At 34.8% G+C, this 14,098-nt stretch overlaps 1 pseudogene; it reads right to left on the bottom strand.

Annotated features, from left to right (window-relative positions):
• Positions 1–292: 292 nt before the first annotated feature.
• The window catches only part of LOC144253037 (corepressor interacting with RBPJ 1-like), a 35,924-nt pseudogene continuing 22,118 nt past the window's right edge, over positions 293–14,098 (bottom strand).

Raw genomic sequence — 14,098 nt, 5'->3', positions numbered from 1 at the left:
CTTCAAGCAAATTCAAATCTTAAAAGTAATAACAAATTTGAATTGACCAAAAAGAAAATCAAATTATAACCATTCAATGTACTGTCACTCTTTTAATTTGTTTCAGAACAAAGAAAATGTCAGAATTATATGGAGCTTTATCTGGTACAGGGGCACAAGAAACAGTTAACAACAGAAAATACTTCTACATTCTCAAAATACATTACTTACAAATATTTGCAAAATTAATTCTTATGGTTTTATATTTGAAATGACAGTTTACAGAGATGGAAAATTAAAATAGAGCTTTATTTATTACAAAGATAATAGTACATAATTTAGCCCTTACTAAAAGTGTTTAGTAAGAAAGTGGAGATGCTTTTATTACTAGGTAACTGTTACATGCGGTCTCTTTATTCTCTCCCGACTTCTGCTTCTTTCTCTGTGGGTCCCTTTGGTGTGCTTATCTCCGGGATGCTCCCTGTGCATTCTTTCTCCTCTGTATACACTGGTGCCATGGCTCCTGCTGTCATTTCCTCTGCTGCGCTCTTCACTGGGACTCTGCTGTGGCTGCTTCCTTATCTCCCTTTGCTTATAACTACCAGGACTTCGGCTTCGGCTTCTCCTACTCCTCTCATCCCTGCTACAGCTTCTGCTGCTCCCCTCTTTTTTTTCTGATCCTCTCTTCTCTGGGCTGTGGTGGTGGCTTTTGGACCTGTGGCTATCAGGATAGCTCTGTTTGCTATTCTCTCCGGAACTCTCTTTTTTTAAAGACCTAGACTTTTCCTTGACTTTTTCCTTGTTACTATGACTATTAGAAAGTTTTTCATGAAGTTTTCTCTTCTTAGACTTGTCTTCTTCAGAATCACTGTTATTTCCTGAACATTTGTGTTTCTTTCTTTTCTTCTTTTCTTTGTCACTCTCACTACTGCTTTCTGAAGCTGTACTGGAGGAAGAGGAGGAGCAGGAGGAAGAGGAAGAGGAGGAGGATTTGCTTTTATGTTTTTTGTGTTTACTTCTGTTCTTCTGTAACTTTTTCTTTTTTCTATCTTTTTTCTTTTTTTTTCTTTTCAAGTCTGTCCAATTTCCTGTAATTGGGGAAAAAATAGTAGCAAACTAAAAAGTAGCCATTTCACCAACTATAAAATTGTTAATGGATAATATGCTTTCTTAGAAGCTACTAAAAAATGGTATCCATATATAAACAACTTATTTTATTAAACGGCAAATCATTTTTTTCTTTTAAATTGTTCAAGGCATGTTTACATTATATTTAAGTAAATAAATGTATTAAGTCAATTCTCTGATTGTACTTCATCAATGGAAATGACTATTAAATTCTTACTGGGTTAGAATTTGAAATTATTTAGTACTCTAAAGGTATAGTAATTCTGATCTAAAGAAAGCCTGTGAGGGATGGGACTGTGGCTCAGTGGCAAAGTGCTGGCCTCGCATGTATGAGGTACTGGGTTTGATCCTCAGCACCACATAAAAATAAATACATAAAAGTATTGTGTCTATCTACAATTAAAAAAAAAGAGAGAAATATCTATATATATCTGAAAGCCTGTGAATGGTGTACACATTAGTTGAACCTGTTGAAACTTTCTGTGTATTAAAGTATGAAAATATTAATATTACATTATCAGTATTCAAGAATATTAATATTACATTATCAATATTCAAGAATATATTCTCCAAAAATTCCAAATAAAAATACACTTTAAAAATTGATACCCTTAGGGCTGGGGTTGTGGCTCAGTGGTAGAAAGCGTGCCTAGCATGTCTGAGGCACTGGGTTTTATTCTCAGCACCACATATAAATAAAATAACATAAAGGTCCATTGACAACTAAAAAAAAAAATAAGATACCCTTAGCTGTGCAAGGTGGTGCATGCCTGTAATCTTAGCTACTTGGGAAGCTGAGGCAGGAGGATGGCAAGTTCAAGACCAGCCCTAGCAACTTAGTGAGGCTCAAAACCCTGTCTCCAAATAATAAACAAAAAGGACTGGGGATGTAATTCAGTGGTAAACCACTCCTGAGTTCCATCACCAGTACCACAAAAATAAATAAAAATTGATGACCTTTCTAGGTTTATGTAACAAAACAATCACATACTACTTTTCAACAACTGTTCAGTTTTATAAATAATTAGAGCAATTCCATCAGGGCATTGAGAATTTCTAAAGACGAATATGCAGTCTCAGAAGAGTAACTTCTTGTTTATATGGTATGTTTGAGTTTCTCTGAGGTAAGTGTCTTCACTGGCTTTTCTCAGCCATTCTTAAAACTCTACTTCCTGAGAACATCATGAGCTCCCTCTATTGGACTCAGCAGATATTTCTTAGATTTATTAATCCAAAGGTAGTCTAATATAAAGTTTACATGTACCTTAAACATTCTTTCAGCATTTCTCAAAAATTTACAAGATGTAGAAAGAAAACAAAGACACATGGGCAAAAACATTTTCTTTCTTCCTTTTTTTGGTACCCGGAATTGAACTCAGGGGCACTCAACCAGTCAGCCACACCCCCAGCCCTATTTTGTATTTTATTTAGTGACAGGGTCTTACTGGGTTGCTTAGCAAGCCTCCCTTTTGCTGAGGCTAGCTTTGAACTCGGGATCATCTTGCCTCAGTCTCCTGAGCTGCTGGGATTACAGGCGTGTGCCACCACTCCCAGCACCAAAAATAGTTTCTAAGAAAAACTGTGCAAAGATACACACAAATCTATTCTGAAAAGTAAAACCTACAAATAAGTCAATTTTCAAATTAAATATACTGAAAAGTGCAATAGTTTGTGGTATTATCCAAGTACACAATCTTATATTATTGAAAAAAAAAAGACAACAGAATTGTATTACTTTGGCTGAAGAATAAATCAACACGATGCATATTAAATAGCTTCAAGAGCTCTTAGTGTGGCTGGGGGTGTAGCTTAGTGGTAGCACACTTGCCTTGTAGTGCATGAGGCCCTGCTTCAGATCTCCAGCACCACAAACATGCACACATAAAATCTATTAAATATATACTTTTCCAATTACCTGAGAAGTTTTTCTTTTTGTTTGGTTGTGAGTGACTTTAAGAATTCCACTTCTGGATCCTCTTCACCCTCACTTGCAACATACTCCTGAGTCAACAAAGACATCAAATTGCTAAATTTTCAGACAAGTAGTTATCAGGAAAGAAAACATAAACAAGATTTTTTTTAATAGGGACATACTATAGATGAATATGGTATTTTGGACTAGGAACTGCAAATGGAATTTTTTCTTTTTCTTCTTTTTGGTACCAGGGATTGAACTTAGGGATGCTCAACCACTGAGCCACAACCCCAGCCCTATTTTTTGTATTTTATTTAGAAACAGGGTCTCACTGAGTTGTAAGTGCCTTGCCTTTGCTGAGGCTGGCTTTGAACTCGTGATCCTCCTGTCTCAGCCTTGTGAGCCATTGAGATTACAGATATATCTTACTGTACCTGGCTGCAAATGGAATTTTAAAAATTTCTTTGTAGTCTACCTGTTACAGTGGATCATAAGATGTTAGTACAACTGCCTTGCTAACATTAGAAAACTTTATCAGGAAGAAAAGAAAAAATGAACACAGAAACAATCTTTAGATTTCTTGAATTTCAGCATTTTCCTATTTAAATATTTTATCTTTAAAATAATTTAATGAAATTTAAAAAACAAGAAGATCATGAGAGGCTGGGAGTGCAGCTCACTGGTAGGGCACTTGTTTAGCATGTAGCTAATTACCAACACTGTAAAAAAAAAAAAAAGATCATGAATCTTATAGGAAGGTCAAAATATCCACAGATATCCATAATTTTAGCCTTTATAATATTAGTTGTATGTTATCGAATACATACTAATACAACCCTTCAAACTCAACTATTTTCTAACTTTAATAAATTAAAAAAGTTTAAAATATTTTCTGTAATTTTTAGGAGTTTGCCTATATATTTCTTACCATTAGTTCAATTTAATGTCATGTCAGGGGTGAGTTGGCAGGAAGGGAAAAACAATCTTAACACTCATTCGGTTATTTTATCCATATAAACACAGAGGAGCCGTTTCATTTATTAAAATATATGTTTATAAACAATTTCTCATTTAGGTTAAAATAATAAAGAGGCAAAATCAAAATACATTTTAGGAATTTTCTTTGCTCTATGTGACTTTCCTATGGATATATGCACATTGGAAACATTAAGTAGCAATTCACAAGCAATCACATTTAGATTTATAGACATTTTCAGCTTACTGATAAAAAGATCATTACCTGTGATGGATCATTTGCGGTCAAGTTTCTCCCCAGTACATTTCGTTTCAGTGCAAACCCACTGTTTCTCATCTCCGCTATTAGCTCCGAGGGGTGCATCGATGGCCCTGTTCACAAAAATCACAGTTTGAATGTATCATTTATATCTCTCTACCTTTTTCGGACTCCACAGTAGGAATGCAGTTGAAGCTTTGTTAAGTAAAATCACAGCTAAATCAACTCAATAATCTTCTGCTGAGCAAATAATCAGATATGATTTTCTAAAACAGCAGTCTGGAGATTCAGAATAGAAAATAATTGCATTTTTCTTTACGTGCAAGGGGATTCTCTTATGCAACTTTGTCATATTGAAAAAGATATATTTACATATTGTTTGGTTGGAAGTTTTTAGTATAAGATCAAAACAAAATGACAAACTACAATTAAACTTTTAATAGTTACTCTCTCAGTAAGAATTCACTTAAAAGAGATATTTTTACAGGTACATACACAATTTATTATCCTACTTTCCAAAAGAAAATTCCTTACCCCTGCTTATCAAACACCAATATTGAATACAATGCTGTGGGGTTGATATTATCAACAGTCTTGCCTCCATGTCTACTGAGTAACGACTAGGCTCTTTAATCTCGCTTATAAAATATGCCCAGATTTTGAAATTTCTAGTTATTAGATTTGGGTTGATAAAAGCAATTTTAGGATAGGTATAGGTGTGCATATTTTATATTTTTCATAAGCTACTGTTTGCAAAATCCCAAACTGAAAAGTGAGTTTCTTTTTGGTCCTGTGATACGGACTAACAGAATATACATTATAAAAAAAAGTTGAAAGGTCTGTCCTATTCCCTTAAAATAAGGCTATGTAAAGCAGAAGAGATTCTTCACTCTTAATTTTCTTTTTCTTTTAAATATTTTTAGTTGTAGATGGATACAATGCCTTTATTTTACTCATTTATTTTTATGTGGTGCTGAGGATCGAACCCAGTGCCTCACATGTGCTAGGCAAGCCCTCTACCACTGAGCCACAACCCCAGCTCCTTCTTTTCTATATTCCTGTTCCATTTTATTTTCCCTGTAGCTAAGAAACTGACAACATTTCATGGTAACTACACCCAAATTTCTGTACATTAGCTTAAATGAACTACCCTGGGCCACATGTCTGTAATACAAGGAAGACTGAGACAGTTACTGAAGACAAGGACTTCATAACAAATGGTAGGAGACAGAGAAACATTCAGAAACAGATTCTCTAGTTTGTTGATTAAAAATTTTGTCTATTTTTTCCCTTTTCTCTTCTTTATTGGTCTTTTACCACTTATTTATCATTAATATGGTAACTATCTGTTACCATGGAAAACAAAAGGCAATCAAGGGGCTGGGGATGTGGCTCAAGCGCTCGCCTGGCATGCATGAGGCCTGCGTTGATCCTCAACACCACATACAAAGATGTTGTGTCCGCCGAAAACTAAAAAATAAATATTAAAAAATCCTCTCTTTCTCTCTCTCTTTAAAAAGAAGAAAAAAAAGAACTTAAAACAAACAAACAAAAAAAACAAAAGGCAATCTATCCAAATCTGTTCATTTGTCAATAGCAGCTTTGGTAAAACTGGGTGGAAAAGGGTACTGCTCTCTAGGCTTTACCATTCTAGTCATGTTATCAAGAAAAACTGAATGGCTACTCTAGCTGTGAAGGAGAGAATAGGGAGGAAACTGCCTATCATTGACATATGGGGAGAGTTCATATTTAATTCCTATGGATTACTTTAATGACCCTTTAAAATTACAAAATGGTTGCATATATTGACAATAAAATTTTAAATAAAAATCAAATTTCAGGGGCTGGGGTTTTAGCTCAGTGGTAGAGTGCTTACCTACTACATGTGAGACACTGGGTTTGATCCTCAGTACCACATAAAAATAAGTAAATACGCTGGGGCATGTAATCCCAGTGGCTCAGGAGGCTGAGACAGGAGGACCACAAGTACAAAGCCAGCCTCAGCCAGTGGTTAAGTGCCCCTGGGTTCAATTCCTGGTACCTCCCTCCCCCCACCAAAAAAAGTAAATAAAATAAGGGTATTGTGTCCATCTACAACTAAAAATTTAAAAAATTCAAAATTTAAGTATTAGTTACTAGTTGTCTGTAAATGGCATAAAAGTGCTCATACAATTAATGGCTTCACATGAATGAATAACAGCTCCATGTACTTCAGTGGTAGATGCTTACCTAGTGTATCTGCAAAGACGGGGGTTTGAGCCACAGCACAGCAAAAACCAAAAACCCCAAACCCCGAACCCAAAACAATTGAATTGGTGGGATTCTCAAATTTCACATGTAGGAACATACTTTTAGAAAGTAGAAAATGTGTCCTCTGAACTGTCAAAAATACAATTCCCTGTTAACTTTATTATATGTCATATAAATTCAGAAAGCAAATATGCTAAGAATTAAGATAAAAACCACTCTAGTAAAGGGCCAAAGAGCTTGGTCATTAGGATGAGAGGTTACCACTAATTTCATTAGTTTTCATCACAAGATGGATAATTTTAATGTTTTAGAAAGCATGCATTTTTTACAGTACTTCCAACTACTTCAAGAAAATGTTCTCTTTTATCAATGCGACAGATTATACAGATTACACAACTATTACTCTTATGGCATTTATATTTCTTAAAACCCCAACCGAACTTTGTGCAGTACAAAAACAGCATACATTACTACTTTGTAAATAGTGTTTAGTGAAGTGCCTGACAAACAGTACTCAATTAATAGTAACAATTCATTTTTACCAGTAGCTATATAATCTTTATGATTATTTTATAACAGTCTATAATTCTTAAAAATTGTTCTTAGTAGTAACATTTTTCAAATCTAGTCTTATTCACCTTTATTTTTTGGGTACTGGGGATTTATTTAGTTGGTTTTGTGTGTGTGTGTGTGTGTGTGTGTGTGTGTGTGTGTGTATGTGTAGTGCTGGGGATCAAACCCAGTACCTCATGTGTGCTAGGCAAGCACTCTTCCACTGAGCCACAACCCCAGCCCAGTATTGGGGATTGAACCCAGTGGTTATTAACCACTGAGACACATTCCTAGCACATTTTACTTTTTATTTTGAGGCAAGATCTTGCTGAGTTGCTTAGGGGTCTCATTAGGTTGCTGAGGCTGTTCTCAACCTTGTGATCTACCTGCTTCAGCCTCCGGAGTCACTGGAACTACAGGAGTGCGCCACCATGCCTGGCTTATTTTTGTACTTAAATCTCCTAGCATCAAAAGTTCTAGGTTTAAGTCTCTGTGTTTAGAAGATGTGACAAGTCAAGTTTAATTAAGATATATTTAGCAAGACATCTTTATACTTTCATGTCACTATGGCAGTGGCTATGTAGAGTTATATTGACAGAAATGACACTAGGCTGAGAACTCAAAATTCATTGATAATACAGATATGCTAATAAAATAGATTATGCAAATGTTCAAATACAAAAAATAACTACATTTTTAATGTATGATATCTTAATTTAAATTACAAATGGAGTTGGGTCTCAGGAATATTTAGTTAACTCTTAAATTTACTATGGCAGAATAATTCTAGAGATTTCAATAAAACGTAGACTTGCAAGGGCTTTCTACATCATTCAGCCACACTGGGTTAGGCCTCTATAGCATAAAAAACAATTTCTGATTTAGGAAGCAAGTCCATTGAAGGAATTAATCTCAATATTAATTTATTCTGCAAACTTTTCTTATTGTAATATGGCAATACTGTAAAGTGTCAAAGTACCAGTGCTATGGTGTTCAGTTCTATATACTAATTAGACGTGGACTATGTTCTCCCAGGAAAAATACCATGCAATCAGTAACTCAGGAAAGAAAAAATTCTCAGAAGGTAAATTAAGCTGCACAAAGTATGTTTGTAAGAGGCTGAATCTACTCATTAAGGACATTTATTTTAGCCAAGCTCACTAGTACATACCAGTAATCCCAGCTATTTGAGAGGTCAAGGCAAGAAGATCACAAGTTTGAGAGCTGTGTGGGCAATTTAGCGAGACCTTGTCTGAGGAGGTGGGGTGTATATGGGGATGTAGCTCAGTGTTAGAGTATGTTTGAGGCCCTTGGCTCAATTCCCCGGGTTCGATCCTAAGCACCACATAAAAATAAAATAAAGATATTGTGTCCACCTAAAGCTAAAAAATAAATATTTTAAAAAATATATAAAACTGAACAAAAGCAATGAGCAATAGAAGGTCAAAAATGTTCTGTAGTAAAATAGGTATTTTATCCCAGATAAATATACAAAGCCAAAGGTCTGGCTATGAGGAAAGGCCACAAATCTGACTCCTCCACAATTAGAAGACAGCAGTCCCAGGTGAATGCCACAAATGGTACAAGGTGGAGACTAAGGTGGAAGACAAGACAGACCCTTGTTGTGTTCCGCTGCCAGAGTTAGGTCCATCTACTATTCCCACTGTCAGATGTATCTTCCATTCTGAGTTCATTATTCTTTTTAAATGAAGTATTGTCTAAAAATTTAATGGTATAAGAGAAAATAGGATGAATTGTAGGTTGAGTAAGGCTTCATTATAAATGCCTTTTTATCCTTCCCCCAAATTTTACATGTTAATTTATAGGGATGTTGTTTGCTAAACTAAACTGCTATTCTGAAAGTGAATACAGTTTTGCTCACTTTTACTGTGGTGATCTATATTTTTCCCTTTCCAATATATGTGTGTGTTCAGTGGTGTTGGGGATTGATCCCAGGGATTTTGTGTGCTAGGCAAGCAATCTTTTTCTAAACTATATCCCTAGCCCAACTATGTCTTTTAAATTTAATTTTATGGTACAGAATGTTTCAAACCTATGTAACATAGCTTCAAGCATTTACTATTTTACCATTATTGTTTCATCTATTACATCCAAATTTCTTTTCTGGAAAAGTATTTTAAGCAAAATCTCAGATATCACTTTGGTATGAATCAGTAAGGACAATTTCTTAACATTGCATTATTTTTATTATACCTATCAATATTGATAATTTAAAAAACCATCTAATATCCAGTTTATATTTAAATTTCTCCAATTGTATCTAGTTTTCTAATCTTAAAAAATTTACCCGCTCCTTCCCTTCACCCTGCTATTCATTTGTTGAAGAAACCAGGTAATCTGTCCTGTTAAATATCCCACATTATGGAGGGTGATACTGTTGAACATGTTCTTCCAGCTCCTTAATTTTCTGTAAATTGGTAGTTGGATCTACAGGTTTATTATTACATTATTACCTTTGGAATAATATATAGAAAATTTTCCAAAAAGTTTGTATTCCAGAAAATGATAGCCCCCAAATATATCTCCAATTAAGCAAATCAGGCTAGTAAGACTTCTACTTAGTATGTTCTGTAACCCCTTTTACCATGTATTTACTGCGGCCTTAGTTGAACAGCAGCATAAACTTGAAAATGTGTATTTTAAAATAACACTCCTTGGCTGGTGGTGCTGCATGCCCCATAACTTTAGCTACTCAGGAGGCCCAGGTAGGAAGATCACAAGTTCAAGGCCATCCTGAGCAACCTGGAGACACTGCTGGAGAGACACTGCCTCAAAATAAAAAAAAATAAAGAGAGCTGAGGATAAAGTTGGGTGGTAGAGTAACCTAGGATTTAATCTCCAAGAATGTATAAGTAAATAAATAAATAAGATCAATAACCCCCCTGCACTGGGGATGCAGCTTAGTGGTAGAGCTTTTGACTGACAATTCTGAAGCCTTGTGTTCGACCCCTAGTAACACTAGAAACAAACAAGCAAGCCAAACCACCACTACCAACAAAACCCCCCAAACACCCAGTGGTTGGTTGGGAGTATACAGCTCAGTGGCAGAGCATCTGCTTAGCATGCACGAGACTGTGGGTTCAATCCCCAGAATGAATACAAATAAGTAAATCATCATATATTATCACAAATAAAAGAAAACATGACTATCATTTCCATGAAAGCATAATCTTCTGTCCTTTTTTCTTTCCTAAGGTTAAACTGACTATGACACTTAGAAACACTATTTATAGTACATTATTAAGAGGGAGATCTAGGTCTTGTGGGAATTATTGAGAATTACCTCACACTTATATTACTGTAACCATTTTGCTTTTAAGAAAGCTTATAGAAAGTTGTCTTTTAAAAAAGACTAAAAAAGGGGCACAGTAGGAACATGCAGCATAATTCCCAGGGAAAAAAGTGAACAAAGCTATTAATAAAGTGTGTGGGTGATTTTTATTTATATAGATGAGAATGTTTTATGTATGATTTTCTAAAGGTTATGCAAGAACCAATTGTACTGAATTGTAATAAAACTGCTCCATACTGGGAATTTTCCTGACACACTGCCAGTTCATCTTTGAGGAGGCTGGAAACAATAGGATTTCTTATTGCCCTCATCCCAAGTTCATACTGAAGACAACTAACTGATCTCTATTAAAACACACAATATAAAGGAAAATCAAACATTTCATTTTAGTCCATGTGTCTAAAAAATACACAAAGGCAAAAAAATATCAAACTGTCCTTATTATATGCTAGTAAAAATTACTATTTATTAAAATCAACCTTGATTTACAGAATCAGTATGAAGATATTTGACACATATTTCATTATATCTTTATAACTTGTTTTCAACTTAATTTATATGCAAATATTACAGTGGTGATACAACCAGCAATAATAAAGTTAATCATGGTGGCGCAGGCCTGTAATCCCAATGAGTCAGGAAGTTGAGGCAGGAAGATCACAAATTCCAGGCAAGCATCAGCAACTTAGTTAGCAAGGCCCTAAGCAACACAGTGAAACCCTGTCTCAAAATAAAAAGGGCTGGGTATGTAGCTCAGTGGTAAAGTGCCCCTGGGTTAAATCCCTAGTGCCAAAACAAAAAACCAAAAACTAAACCAAATAAAAAACCAGGTATGACTAATAGATGGGATTAGAAATTCATGATTAGAGGAGGCAGACCAGAAAGGGACAGATAGGAATTTTCTAGGGTGATGGTAATGCTCCTTATCTTGTCAGGTATGTTTGTTACCAGGTGTGTACATTTGCCAAACTTAAACCCTATACTTAAGACTAGTGTATTTTATTAAAAAAAAAAAAGTTACACATGATCTTTTCAGTCACTAGTAATTACTGAGTGACCATGATACTATAGACTCTGGCTATACCCATATATATTTTGTATGTATATAACTGAGGAGAGCCCTGTATAGGGAATTTGAACTTATGTATCCCTAGTATATAACACAGAAAATTCTTTTTTTTAAATTTGTGTGTTAGTGAGGGCTTGTTATTTCATCTTACTAGAACTTCTCAAGAACTTGGATTTTACCTTTAAACTTATAATATTTTGGGGAAAATTAGTTCATAAGTAAAACAAATTATAATTTCTATTATAAAATATAATCAGAGGAAGCCGGCACATGCCTATAATCCCAGTGGCTAGGGAGGCTGAGACAGGAGGATTGAGAGTTCAAAGCCAGCCTCAGCAAAAGGGAGGTGCTAAGCAACTCAGTGTGACTTTGTCTCTAAATAAAATACAAAAATGGGCTGTGGATTTGGCTCAGTGGTCGAGTATCCCTGAGTTCAATCCCTGGTACCCCTAATATATACTCATATATGCATATATATATATATAATTAAGAGGAGATGATCAACAATGATGTTTATTAGCAAAGCCTTTCTATTCACCAACTATACTATTATTTACTAAGTATGTACATTGTTTAAGGCAATGGGGATACAAAAATAAATAAGACACAGGCCCTATCTCAGAAAAACTTAAGATTTTTCAGGAATAAAATAGAATTTGAGTTAGATTTTCAAATGCTCATAGAATTTAGAAAAGGTAAAAAGCAAAGCATTTGGAACATGATGAAGGTTAATATTAAGTTTATTATGTTTGATTTGGGTAGAAGAATTAGTTTTACTAGGTGTACTGAATTCCATTCATTCTCCTTTTCCTTCCTGGGTAATCTCAAACTAATTTCTATTACTTGAGGCTGGAAGACCTTGAAAGGATGCAATGATGTTAATAGGAAGAAATATGTAAGAGAGAATTATGATTGTTATCTGAGAATCATAATACCCCTTTGAGAATGTGGGAGTTGTAGCCTCCTCTAATCCCACACACACCTTTAACACAGAACAGAGTCATTTAGAACAGGACTGTAATTAATTTGTTCACATCAATAGAATTTCAAGGAACAGACACTTTAACAAATTTAATCACTAACTTATATAATATATACAAATAGTCTGAAATAACTTAACCACTGGTGTCACTTAAAATTTAAAGTACTAGTAAAGAGTATCATTTTGACTTCTGCCACAATATGACTTGACAAGTTTTACTAGATAAACTTCTCTTTTTATTTGGTACCAGGGATTGAACCCAGGGGCAATTAACCACTGAGCCACACCCCAGACTTTTTTAATATTTTGAGACAGGGTTTTGCTAAGTTGCTGAGGGCCTTGCCAAGTTGCTGAGGCTGGCTTTGAATTTACAATCCTCCTTCTTCAGCCTCCTGAGCCACTGGGATTATAGGTGTGCACCATTGTACCCAGCCTAGATAATCTCTTTAATAGGTCCACATTTTTTTTTCAACGACTACCTAGCTTCTTCTTGCATAAAATATTTAACAACATAAAATCATCTACATATAAAGGAAAAAATTAAATCAACCACAATCAAGTATAAGCACTTGTGATCAACTTTATAAAGGAGAGAATTGGTGTTTAACTTCTTTATTTTTAAGTCAATTTTTTGGTAGTTGTAATATCTGTCTGTTATGGTCTGAATATAGTTTGACCCCACCAATACACATGTTGAGCCTTGGTTCCCAGTGTTATGGTGTTGAGAGGTAGTGGGACCTTTAAGAAGTGTTTAGTCTCTGAGGGATCAACGCTCATAAAGGGATTAATGCTATCTAGTGTGAGGAAGGAAGGGAAGGAAGGAGGGACAGAATCGAGGTTGCTTCCACAGTTTAGCAATTGTGAATAGTTGTTAAACTATGGAAGCAACCTCGATGCCCTTCAACAGATGAATAGATAAAGAAGGTATCTATTTTTCAAATGGAATGATGGTACATATACACAACACACTGAAGTGGTTGCGTCACTTTTTAAATCTTTAGGGTATAGGTTGAGTTCATGCACAACCAGAAAAGTGAAAATTTCTGCTCCATTTGTGTACAATGAATTGAAGAACTTTCTACTGTCAGGTATAACTGATTAGAACTAATAAATGAATAAAAAGAAAGAAAAAACCCCACCAATGTAGAATTCAGTATCACTGAAATTATTGTTCAAAAGTATAAAAACAAAGACCTTCTTTAAAATATAAAATAAACAGACAAACAAGGAATTTGCTGTCAGTACACCTGTCTTTAAGTTTTTCAGAGAGAAACAAAATAACCTAGGTCAGAAACTCAGGTCTACATAAGGAAGAGTGTTCAAGAAAGAATAAATGAAGGTCAAATAAAATCAATCAGATCTTTTATTTTTCAATTTTTTTCTTTATTTGCAGTGCTGGGAATCAATTCATGGCCTTGTGCATACTAGGTAAGTGTTCTACCATTGAGGTATATTCCCAACCCATTTTTCATATTCTTAACTGATCCAAAGGATAACTGCTGATTCAAAATAAAGATAGCAAAAATAAATAATTATAGCTTATGAGTAAATGAAATTATAACAGCAATGTTTAAGGGATAGGAAGGAAGAACTCTATTATATAACAGGAACTAGGTACTTTGTTAAAAGGCACCTGCACTATTCAGGAAGTTGTAGAGTGTTCTTTGAAAGTAGAC

This window comes from Urocitellus parryii, unplaced genomic scaffold (genome assembly GCF_045843805.1).
Source record: "Urocitellus parryii isolate mUroPar1 unplaced genomic scaffold, mUroPar1.hap1 Scaffold_87, whole genome shotgun sequence".
NCBI lineage: Eukaryota > Metazoa > Chordata > Mammalia > Rodentia > Sciuridae > Urocitellus > Urocitellus parryii.
Note: the sequence above shows the minus strand (reverse complement) of the source record. Positions and strands in the feature narration are given on the sequence as shown.